The 13318-nt window shown below is 37.1% G+C and overlaps 1 protein-coding gene across 5 annotated transcripts in view; it reads left to right on the top strand.

Moving 5' to 3' along the window:
- TENM3 (teneurin transmembrane protein 3) overlaps window positions 1–13318 on the top strand; it is a 1065662-nt gene that overhangs the window by 120136 nt on the left and 932208 nt on the right. For 4 of the 5 annotated variants that reach the window (XM_069977778.1, XM_069977779.1, XM_069977774.1 and 1 more), the window contains exon 1: window positions 2419–2742. The exons of the other annotated variant lie outside the window; for it this stretch is intronic. The gene's annotated coding sequence lies outside the window, so the exon portion shown is untranslated. Of the gene's footprint in view, window positions 1–2418; window positions 2743–13318 lie in introns of those variants that run through there. 5 annotated transcript variants of the gene reach the window in all.

The following is a 13318-nucleotide window of genomic DNA, read 5'->3' as shown; positions in this document are numbered from 1 at the left end:
TTCTAAAATTGTAGGACAGTATCCTAGACAGAGTAACTGATTTGGATAGAGCAAAGCAGCCAAGGGCCTACATACTCTATCTCGCAGCGCAGGTGACACTGGGACATGCTCAGACGCTTGGCTCAAGTCAGTTTACCAGGACTGGGGCTTGTGTCACCCTTGTAGAATGGGTAGTTTGACACTACGGGGCAGAAGGTGGTTTATAGCGACAAAGGTTGAAACACGGGCACAAGTATTCCTCTCTCAAGTATTCACTTCTCAAGTATTCTTCTACTAAAGTTCCGGCAGAGCACAGTACTAAATTGGGTTGGGGCTCTCACGGCAGACTCCTTTTCCACTCCTCTGAACTTTCTATTCTTCTCAGCATGTAACCAAGCCAGCAATTCTATCTTACTCTCTACCTTAGCAAGTCTCAGTACAGATCCAGTGAAAGCAATTCTGTATTAGTGACATATTGTTCACTTGTATTACCAGAGACTTGCCAGTAAAGAACAGTTTTATTTATTCTACTGGGACTCAGTGATCATTGCACCAGCACCTACACACAAGCTACACCGTCCTTGGATCATTTCCTCTTTCTGTGGGTGGCGGTACTGACAGTCCAGGTGGGTCATATCTCCACTACGGACCACCATGATAAGCGCCCAAGGGACCTATCACAGCCAGGCAGGTCACCGACCATTGGGGAGCAATATAGCCAGCCACACACTAAAAGCAGGTATACCATCACACCTGTGTGCTGAGTTAGCACTGGCATCACGACAACATCCTAACCGGCTGAGCTACATTCCGCCGACCATCCACCATAGAAGTGGCGTCACACAGCACCATCTAGCAAGTGCTCGGTTGCAGCAGCTCCACCACAACCATGATAATGATCAGTGGGAAAACAAGCAGTTGGATCCCCATCTATCAGATACCTATCAACTTTCCTTTAGATATGTGATTTTAAATTATTAGGATAACACTATCAAGGTCAGCACCTTGGACTAATATTGCATTTTAACTTGCTGATTCTTCCTTGTGTCTGATAATAAGTTACTATGAGAAGTGTCGAGAGGTGGCTTGTCCTTCTTACTCCATTATACAAAAAAAAAAAAATGCATTCTTGACAGCTGTCTTATTTGTATGGGCAGCCTCAGTGTACCTCTACTTAGTCTCTTATTAATGTATTCCTACTAGTACCAGTCTACCCAGCCAGAAGAAGCAGGCAGTCACAAAGATGTTGGAATCCTGAATCTGCTCCATTTTTTGTGTTATACAGCATCGTCATTAAAATAAGACACTATCTTCTAAAAATGTGTATAAAGCAATTGTTATAAAAGCAGTTTCCTAGCTGTAACGTAAAAGTTTAGATGCAAGGTGGCAGTGCAGTTTAAGATTACATGCATTATCAAATGAAAGAATAGGATGTGATGTGTTATTCAAGACCTATTTATTAAATGGTACAGAACCTATAAAGGTGCTACTAGACCTATTGCTTCTATTGCTTGGAGATGAAACTCTTCTGTCTATCAGTTTATCTGAGATTTGTCAACTAGCTTAGGCTATTACTGTAGTTTCCATGGGTCTGCAACATATTGCAGCCTCCCCTGGTGAGAAAATGTCTTTTTCCTCTTTGGTACAGTAGAGAGCAGGCTTACAGTACAAACCCACAGCTAATTGCCTGCCTCTACTGTGAGACCGTGTTTCCTTTGAATTTTTTACATTTGATTTGTTGAAAAATTACCAAGATCCTCAGCTGGCTGTCGGAGCTTCCTTATTCACTGCATCCCTTTTTTGCGGGGGTAAAATAGGCTTTTTTTGCCCCCTCAGTTAGCGAGAAAGGACACTTTTTTATATTTTTCTGTGGATTTTTTCTTATTTACAAGAGTCACACATAGCTCAGACCACAATATTGCCGGCAAGAAAGCCCAGCTAATGAAGCTGTAAGTTCATTAGTGTTTGCAATCAGCAGCAAGCAGACACCCTCATCAGGGCAGGAGGCTGCAAAGAGCCATTCATCAGCATGAAGTGTTATTCATGGATGACCCCTAAATCATTGCACTAGTAGTAGATGCACTGATTGGACACAGCATGGGAGCATTGGTACTTTGCATTAGCAGACGCAGACAGGGGGAGTGAGGAAGGGATAGGCAAACCATGGGGAAATCCTGCAAACAGCAGCACAAATAAAATCAGCCTGGCTTTTCTTAAGATATATATATGCAGACATATTTCCTCCCTCTTTCATAAGGACGTATAAAACTAGCATTCCTGCTGAGCAGCCGAGGAAGATTATAAATATGCAGGCTGCTGGTTGCAGTGTTTAGAGGATGCTGGGCTCCCCCCTTGCTCTGTGCTGGGGAGGAGCATGGTAGGCTGCTGGGTAGAAGCAGAAACAGCAGCTGCTTCACGTGTATGCCTGGCAGTGGCTGCTGGAGCTGCTCCCAGCCTGGACAACTACTCTCAGCCGTACTGTTCCATCGCTCTCTCAGCTCGCCATATGACCTAGAGGAGATGGGTCTGTAGAAGGGGGGGGGTGTGCGTTTCCAGGCTTGAAGAATTAACTCCCATACTGGACCAAAAAAGAAATATGGACCAGCTGCTGGCATAACTGCTACAGGATAGGTGGCTGCTGGAACTGAGCACAAGTTGCACCCCTTCGATTCATTCCCCTGTTTGTATTGATCTTCCAATCAGCATCGAAAAACTTGCATGATGTTTGGATCTCCAATGACAGAACAGCTAGGACAGGAGAAGGTAAGTGGCAGATTTACTTTCAGGAGTCAACATTGTTGACATTTTAGTTACATTGTAACACATGCAGAGTGTCATCATCTCTTGATAGTACTGTGACTGTCAGTGGATGTTTACTCTGATGATGGGATACAGTATCTCTGCTGTCAGATACTTCCTCCATCCTTCTGTAAGTTCAGGAGTAGTCTGCATTGTAGGGACAGATGGTGCCATTGATCTTTTTGACATTTCCAAACCAAAGGGCAAAAATGATGCCAAATGACCAGAGACTCTTAATGAAAAGAGTGGAGAGTGATCTGTATGTTTGGGAATTATTACAAGACAGTAGAAACCTGTAGCCTCTCCATGTTGGTTACAGCTTCCTACAACTCTGGAAAGGGTACCTAACAACCTGCTGAACTAACTCAGTACACAGTATAGCACATGGAGCTTAACTCAAGTGAGTGACCAATCTTCACAAATGTTCTTCTATAGGACATGTCATTTCTAGCAAATCATTTCTCTTCTATACTGTATGAAACTTTTAGCACATCCCCATCTATACTGTATCTAAGTGAATAAAACATGTTTTATTGAGTTTTTCATAACACATCTTATAAACAAAACTGTGGATGTCAGTCCCAGTTATGATTTGGAGACACGTATACCAAAGGTTTACAGGTGTACAGCGGTATAACACAACATCCTCTATTACATTTACAGTACTGGAAAGAATGGATTCATTTTCAACAGTCATTTTCCAAAACCCAAATCAGCCCAATCTGCTACATGTCTTGAACCTGGCAAACTGATTCTACCATCTCTAGCACCAACTTAAATGAAAGAAAAGGAAAGTGCACTAAGCATTGATGCTATAAGTCCACATTTAATACAAATATAGCTAGGTTTTGTGTATGTGTCAGCCAAGAAGAGGTTAACCTAGCTGTTAACTGGCTTTCTAGTCAATAAGAGACTGCAAGGAGTGGATGTCAGCATGTGATCATCCCGACCTTAACCCTGCTGGGAAGAGATGTGTCAATATCACCACAGCTGCTGCTTTCTTGCCAGAAAGTTCATTTCCTTCTATGTAGGACAAAGGGGGATTTTATTGTGAAAGCAGCCCTGACATCGCTGCTTGATTTCTGTTAATTGCAGTAAAACAGCGCTGATTTAGAAAGAACTAGTGTATTTTGTCAACACAGCACTAGTAGGATGATTGGTGTGGGAGAGGGAAGTCTTACTTGTTTTTGTTCCGGAACAAGGGAACAAATCAATCTGTAGGGAGCGCACGCAGTGTTAATATAACCAGACTTAACCTGTCAGCTTTATTACAAGTGGGACGTATACCGCCATACCATTAGGCAGGTCACATGTGCATGACAACAATCAGCACGCCTCTGTGTATTATTATATGTAATACTGCACCACTTAGCACTTGATCTAGGCTTAGCCATGCTCTGAGGTCTACTGTGTCTTCTGTGCTTCTTAAAAGGTCCCAGCTATACACCCTAATAGTGAGGCTTGAGATAAAAAAAAAAACTTTCATTAGTTTGCCTATCTCCCTCAAAGGTCACACTAGGCCCTTTTCACACATAATATATCTAAATCTGCTGCCCGGCTTTCTTCCTCCTAGCACTTGACCTTAAAGCATTTCTTTGGCTCCCTTACATTTGGAGTAGCATTAGTGACCAGTGCAAGTGACCATTGTAATCTCTAGAGCAGAATCTTTGTAAAGCTGGGTGTCTGTCCTGACTTGTGCATGAAGCATATGCTAGAGATTTGGAAGCAGTGAAAGAATTCAGTGGGTGGTCTTTTATTCTTGGCATGGGAATATGCTTCTATTTGTACTTGGTGTGTTCTCTTGTAATTCTGAACTCCTAAGAAAGTCTGGATAACTTTCTATGTTGTCAGGCTTCAGTAGTGTAGCTGAATGCCACAGCCATACAACAGAGGCAGTTCCCATAAAGGGTTACTGACAAGGATGTACTCTTTATATGATCTTTTTTAGTATTTTAGAGGCCAGAATTTAATGGTAATGCCAAAAACTTCCCGTATTTCTTATTTTTTTTTTTAAATCTCTTGTACGCTCTATAATCCTTCGTGTGTCGTAATAACCAATCACAGTTGAGAAGTTTTCAGCAAAGCTGAGTGGTGCTTTGCTACCTAGTGTGTGAAAGTGCAAGATGTTGTCTCTGTTACATCTTTGCACTATGGCTACAAATTTTCTAAATGCTAATAAAAAAAATAAAAAAAAAACCACAGCTTTAAGTATTGTAACAGTTCCTTTTCTTGGCTACACTGTCGGATCATTCATCATTATATATAATATCACAATTAGTTTTTTTTCTTCTTTACATATATTGCATTAAAATGTCCTCAATCTGGTCCTGCATTAATAGATTATGATCTAGCTATGTATTTGTATCAATGCTTTGTATAGTCTCTAGTCTACATGACTATGATATATCATGCGTATATATATATATATATATATATATATATATATATATATATATATATATGCACATAGTGGGAAAGCGTTTTATATTTTTGAGTAGCAATTGTGTTTCATTGTCATGTTCTACCTCTCTCATCGGGAAAGAGAAACTTTGCCTAACATGTATAATCCATTTAGCCAGTTGAGGCTAGTACTTCTGCTAAGCCCCACTGAGCTACAGTAATTATATTTCATCGTAATAACTTAGGAGGTATCATACAGAGAACAAGAGTCAAGCTCACATTGTAAGTCATAATAAAACATATTCATTTCTAAAGGAGAAGAAAATACAGCTCTGTCACACATTATTCTGTGGGAACTCAGTCTTTTTGTTTTCTCCAAAAGACTTGATATACTATATGTACAGCAGTGGTTTTAGAACAGATACCTCTGTAGAGAGTTCAGAGAGAGTTTAATTCTGTTATCACAAAATGACAAGGCGGCTATTACACATGGCCGCTTGCTTATAGAAACTAAAAAACATGACTTTTTTCTTTATTATAGTGCTTATTAGGTAAAATGTGTCTCTATCCTGACAACATAAAGTAACTGTTTCGTCTTTAGTCACCCCAATGTACGTCTACAGTACAGAAAATAATAATAATCCTATTATGTATTATATAGTGCAAAACACCTCTACCTTTATTAATAGACACACTTATACTTTGATGCTGATCTATTAGTAACTTTAATCTTGTTATATGCCATAATATAACATGAAAATGTCACTGAAAAAAAAACAGAAAGTGTTCACAAGTTACGCAAGTTGTATTGCTTGCTTGTTTCCATTGACACAATAGGCAGCGGGGCCCTTTAAAGAGGACCCTATGTAAAACATATTAGCGAGGTTCTGAGAAAACATTGATTAATTGATGCACCTTATAAAGTCTGATTTATTTCCCATTATTTCATAGGAGGCATTATGAAGCTCTCTTTACAATTGAGATTAATGCATCAGAGCAGAGAAGTGGTTTGGAGGGCTGCATACATTTCCAGTGCCTTTGTAATCAATTTTAGATACAAGCATTCCACAATGGATCAGCCTGCATCCAAACCTGCCTTATTATAGAGAATTAACTCGCTTTGTGATTGATAGCAATATTTCTCAATCTTGAAAACACCATTTGTTTGGAAATAAGTGTTATGGCTTCTCAGCCTGTGTGTGTGGAAACTCCAGACTCTAATTGCATTTATAGGAGGCCTTGATTTGTCACACATGGAAGGTAGCCGTAGAATTGGAAGGCTCTTTTTTTTTTTTCCTCTGAAAGTGTATAGATACATTATTGATGATTATAGCCTGAACCTTTTTAAGAGGGAAGCCAAATGTAGTCATAAGTATTACTAGGAAATCTTTCCCTGTGACCTAGCTGCATTTAAAATTCATTCTGGTGCAAATCGCACCAGATGTGGTGATATTTCAAGTCATTCGTAGAAAGTTGCAGAAGATGCTTCTATGGGCACTGCTAGCCACCAGTCGGTATAAAGGTCTGGCAAGATGGCGCTTTCATCTCCTGCTTTATTGTTTGCAACCCTTGGAAGTGCACTCCCTCATTGGGCAGCACTCCATTACTGATGGCTCTAGGTACGAGTAGCAAAAAGTAGTAGTTATACATAAATACAGTAGCTATATACTCCTGAATAGAAACCCTTCTGTGGATAAAGGTTAGCTGTAGCCTATATACTGTATGGAATATCAAAAGTCTGATCTTGCCTGTTTTCTCGGGATAAAAACTATTGTAATGCCGTCTTGATGTGAAGTTCCTTTTCTCTGTCTCATGAAAGTGTTTTGCTGTAAGGCGGCTGTTATATTACATATGAAGCACTGTCAGAGAGCTGGTAACTGTATGAATATATAAAACCTCCCACCCCCTAGCAATAGGCATTAATGTGCTGCTATTCTCCAAATCCAGTATGCATAGGCAATTTAATACTGTTAAGAAAGTCATTCATTTCTCTAATCTTACTTTTCATCTTATTAGGTCGGAGAGCAGATGTATTTTTTATAAATAGAGACTTTTTTAAAAAGAGAGTTTTCTACCTGGTGGTAAACTGTTATGCAAAGGGAATTCTTCATCTAGAATTACATTGTAATAGGTGAATTTTTAGTGTATGCTAATGCATTGAATGGTTATAGCCCACATATACAGTATGCAGTGCTTGACTGGAGCGTTACTCACATACTTCATGTATTTTCATTCACATTATAATGTATATAAAGGTGTGAAGCGTTTATTGCCCAAGTCTGTATCCATATAGCCCATGTCTATTAATATTACTCTCGTCCTCCAATTAGTTTACGACTCTGAAGCTACAGTACTTAGTGTGACTATAGTGTGACTATAGTGTGCCCATAGAGGACAATGTTGTTTGCTCATAGATATAGCAGAGCTAAAATTCCCATTCGCCATTTTTTTCTATTGTTGTAGCAGTGCAACACTGAGTTATGTTAAAAGGATACTGAAGGTTTATAGCTCCTTAATCTCTGTATAAAAACATCAATGACAGTTTATTACACCACTGAAGGGATATCTAGGTATAGGGTCACCCTTGGGACCACTATCCCTAGTGCCAAACTACAGACACGGCTCTACTATTTCTGTAAATTAGACATCACGTTTGAGTTGACACCGAAGAGATATTTTGGGCCAGTTGTTTTATCTAGAATTACATTGTAAGACAGGCTTTTTTTATACCCCCAGAAAAAATACATCTTTAATGCAAATGGGTGACTCCATTAATCATACTTGAGGGTCAATGCATAGCTTTGGCTGAGGTACAAAGTTGAGCTCTTTCCTCCTATTTGCAATAAAACAGAATAAAAGTTAAAAGATTTGATAAATCGCATCTCTACATTTTGTTAGCATGACTCCCATTGTATTTCTTTGCTACAAATGCACACAGCCACCAATAAAGCTTACCAAGAGTTTTTGACTAGAGCTCGGCTCATCATGTTCTGGAGTAGAATGCCATCTCCCTCTTGGGTTGCCCTTTATATAAGAACAATTAAATGCCATTTTGCTCTTTCATTTTTTATTTCAATAAGTCACTGTCCGACATGAAATATAGTTTTCTTTTAGTGTCTTTTTCCAGAAAGAAGTAATATCATTTGCCGCCAATGCTTCTCAAGCAACACTGTAATAAAAGAGTCTATGCTGTTACAGCTTGGGTAGCATATACATTAATATAACACATGTGAATGCATACTGTCTTTCAAGCCTCTAAAGCCTGTAAGTGTATTTGTGGACATGTGTGTATGCCAGTGTGTATATTTGTGTGACTGTGTAGAAGAGAAGGAGCTAGCCCATAGCCTTTCATTGCTTCTTGGAGGCATCTGTTGTAACATATGAATAGCACACAGACTGTTCTTTTGTTCATAAGTGCTGAATGACATCTAACACCACAATTCCATAAAATACCAACATTTCAATTAAAAAAAGGACCAGCTAGTGCCAGCAGGCTGCCTGGGCTTCATTTGTGCTATTAAATTATGGCCATTTGATCTTCTACAGTAATACATGGTTATTATTGGTTCCTATATGGTTCTCTTTATAAGCCTTTATCAGCATGTGAACAACAGACAGCCTTATATGTGTTTACTGTAAATATTGTATAACTTTTTTTGTTAATTTTATACTAGGAAATTACATAGGGTTATCTAAGTTCTTATGTTCTCCCTGCCACTATATAAAAGTGGAAAGTGTCTGGTTTAATCTTTAAAAGCCTCTTCTAGAAAGCAAACAGATGACTCTAAGACACACCAACATGTTACTCAGACCAATGGGCATCTTACTGCTTCCTATAGCCCACCTACAGAGGTGAAAATATATCACTCTGTATATGTCTGTCTGTCAATATAATAGCTATCTATCTATCTATCTATCTATCTATCTATCTATCTATCTATCTATCTATCTATCTATCCATTATTTATATATATATTATCTATCTTTCTATCTATCTATCTACAGCCTATATTCATATCATCTCTCTTTATCTATCTAGAGAAATATCCATTAAACTTTCTTTCCTTCACTATGTATGCATTAGTTATTATATTCCTATTATGACCATTTTTTTACCTTCAAGGCTACAACATAATGTCTTCTACTTTAAGTAGATTGAGTTCCATTGTGTTCATGAAATGGGTGACTATATCATTCCACATACTGTATGTAATGCAGCTAGTGTAGGATTCCATAGGCCATTATGAAGGCGTCATAATGTAATTTTGTACACCATTAAAGCGCCGGCGTTAATATATTATACATTCCCAGACCCATACAATCAAATGACAATTATAATGTCTCCATCGGTTTTCTATTCAGTGTACCGCGCTATTGTATTAGTCATTTAACAACCAGTAAATTATTTGTATTTTTTTTCCTAACACAACCTCAATTTTTATGCTCACGCTTTCCCAAAATGTTATGCCAAATTTAGGCTTTGATAATATTCAAAGTTATGGGTATATTAGAAAATTATTTAGAAGATTATTGGCATGAAACGTGTTAATAAAGCGTTTAGAAATATTTTATTTTTGATTTGCAAATGGAACTATTATTTATTATTGTTATTGGAAAATATGGAGTTTTTTTTAACTTAATATTAATTTAATGTCCTTAAAAAAAAAAAAAAAAAAAATATATATATATATATATATATATATATATATATATATATATTCTATTTTTTTTTTTACAGAAACCGTATGTCATTTATTATATTATGTATTATATTATGTAAATGGAGGCTGACTATAATACTTTTATCATTATATTGTAACATTTATTTATTCTTGTATAGTCCAATATGAATCTAAAAACTATAAGTAATATTATCCAACCTCCTTTCATTGACAGATACACTGATTTATTTTCTAGCTGGTAAAAATCTGACAAGACTAGGATATAAAAAAAGACATAATAATAACAATAATAACAATTTTGCTGCCCTGTGTTGCTGCCCTCTTTTTTACCCAAGCTACCTCTCCAACTGTGAAAGAGTTAAGTGGCGTTTTCCTTTCACATATGCTTGGCAGCACATCACCTATGTTTTTTTTTCCCTCCTGAGCATCTCGTTTCAGTACCCCCTGAGTATCTCTGTAGTTTGCCTGAACCATCCTTCTCGTCTTCTTCCTTTATTCCTGATTCGAAAGCACAGCAATAGCAGAAGAGACAAAGCTGGCAGGTGCTCTGCGACTTTTCTGTGGTATGCCTATATCTAACTTTTCTTCTGTCCTCTTTTTGAATATATATAAACTGCTGGTTTTATCATTTATCTTATCAAATGCTTGCTTTGCAGGATGACTTATATGTTGTATAGTGTTACTCTATTAACACAATTCTGTAAATGCATTGGGAACTTAAGCCTTTAAGTGGTAAGGGAACCTTTTGGAACAGATTGGTTTGGATTAGAGAATATATATATATATATATATATATATATATATATATATTAATTACAATGAAGTAATCCATTTCTTTATATGCAAAGTGATATACATAATGTATTAGATTTTTGTTTTACCCTAAATAAATGCCTATTAAAAAAAAAACTGTATAACTGCATATTCAACAGCTAGTGAAGCAGAACTGTCAGAACTATGCAGCAGTAGGATTGCCCCTCTTAGAGAGGGAAATGGAATAGACAGACACATTGACTGTCTTTAAAGAGAAACCTTAGCACAGTGTGAACAAGACATTATTCTTGGAGGCGAGAAGCCCTGAATAGATGCGAATCTCATAAATCTATCCAGGCTTTTGTGAGCTTTCTTGGCCCTGTTTTCAAGAAAGGTGAAAAAGTTAAAGAATTGGCTCTTGGATGTCATTCTTAGGATGCTGAATTTTCATGATAACTATTTATGTCTAATTCTAAAGTCGATTGTTATTTAAATTAGACTTTTAATGCAAAGATACAACTCTGGTAGACCATGGAAAGAGCACATTGTACGTGTATGATCATATATATATATATATATATATATATATATATATATATATATATAAAAAAATTTTTACTGCTGTTCAACTGTAAATGATAAGGCCTATAAATATTTCAGTGCATGACTATGACTATATATGAGTGGCTTAGTAGGATTCAGTTTGTTCTTTGTGATAGCATGATGCGTTATGTAGTTTGTATAGGACTGCAAGTTAAACTGGGTTTTTAAAGTACTTGTAATAATTAGTTCAATAACAAATTCAACTCTGCTACATCTCTAGTTGTTTGAGGAGTTACGTTAAGTCAATTTATTCCATATTTCCCTTGAGACAGAGATACTGACTCCTAAAATTGCATGCTACTCACTTTATTTTAAATGTTTCAATAAAGCCAGGTCATGCAACAGTAGGATTAGATAAATCTGAATTCCCTCTTAAAAACCCAGTGAAGCTTCCTTTTCCCAACCTACACTAAAAAAGAGGAGTGTTTAATTATCTCCACTTCAAACGTGTATTCTGCACAGCTGGATATAAGAGTCTGTTCTAGATTTCAAAAGAACAGGCATTTATTGAACAGTTTGAGTCAACTGGCTATACTTTCTGCTGTTCCCTGTGTATAGGTATTCACAATAGAGATACTGCACCCCTCACTGGGCAGTCTCTTGTGCCGCACATTAGATGTACCTCAGATAGAAGTAGGTTAAACTATTATACACCTGATGCCATACTAACGCATTATCATCTCCTCATCTCTGCCCCTTCATTAACAATCTCATTGCAGTCTATGTGAACAATACTAGTTTACATAGCAGATGTAACATCACTACAGCCTCTTTATTGGATTATATAGTAGACTTGAAAAGACACTGGTATCAACTAGTAAGTCAGACTTTTCGCTCTTATATGGCATAGTGTATGACATAATTGTCAATAATGACTGGTTGTTTTTAAATGGCGGTGTCTCCTTTAAGCTATGTTCACACACTGTGTTTAAGCCTTGTTGTCAACCTTATTTTTAGATGTTTCTCTGTTCACCAAGTTTTCAAGTTGTGTTTGCGTTTTAGTTGGTTTTTGGTCCTTTTTCTCAAAAATGGTGTGTGAACATAGCCTTATGGTTATTATACAAATCATATTGTCCTTGGTGTCATATATGGCATACTCTAAAATTTTGTCTTCTTGGTCACTTGTTGATAAGAGTTGCAGCTTGACCAAGGCTATAGTACTATAATACTAAAACCAAAATGTGTAGAACAACATTGATCGCCCTAGACATCGTCTTATTATGGTTGCGCTGATGTCATTTTAACACATGCCATATAAGACACATATCGATAATTTCTTATCTTGTCCTGGTGCTCATTTAGCCTTGTGTACATCATTCTAGTTTTCCTGTTGCTGAAAAGCATTGATGTGTTTCCCAAGACCTATTGGTTTGTCTGTGAAAGCAAAGCAGTCAATACATGTGCAGCTCAATAACATTTAAAATAACTATAAAGTGTAATTTTCCTGGGCAGAATCTTTGCTGTGATGAGTTAAGTGCCAAATACCAGCTCAGGAAAAACTACAACAACAACAAACATTTGTAATGTGCTTTTCTCACAAGGGACTCAAAACGCAGTCCGGGAGTAAACTGATCAATTTGTTATAATGTCCTGTGTAGAGTGCGAGTGTGTTATTTGCCCTCATATGCCAAACTGAGCAGGTGCGTTCTGAGTCTTGTTACAAGTGTGTCCAAGGATGACATCTCTCTCATAGATCCAGGTAATGAGTTCCAGAGAGCGAGAGCTGAAGAACAGAGGTTCTTTGGTGTCTTCTGTTTCTCTTTCCTTGTATAATTCTTTATTGCATCCCTAAACAAAGGATGTACATACTGTAAATATTGAAGGGTCCACTTTTTACTGAAACTCTAAGTAGCCTGTATGACTAAAAAGATATGTATATATGTATATATATAAAACAGTATAGTAATGTAGTAATGTAATGTAATATGTATAACGTATATACTGTAGTATAGAAAATATCCGGCAAATAAACTTGATAAATTATCATTACGTTTCCATTTAAGAATTTATGGCCAAGTAAACACGCCATCAAAATTTAAATGTTGCTAAAACAGCTATTTGAAAACATTGCTCCTTCCCTTTGCATTAGCACTGTGATTACA

The sequence above is a fragment of the Dendropsophus ebraccatus genome, chromosome 7 (assembly GCF_027789765.1).
Source record: "Dendropsophus ebraccatus isolate aDenEbr1 chromosome 7, aDenEbr1.pat, whole genome shotgun sequence".
In the NCBI taxonomy this organism is placed as follows: Eukaryota; Metazoa; Chordata; class Amphibia; order Anura; family Hylidae; genus Dendropsophus; species Dendropsophus ebraccatus.
The sequence above is the reverse complement of the archived record's forward strand: the minus strand, read 5'-3'. Positions and strand labels throughout refer to the sequence as shown.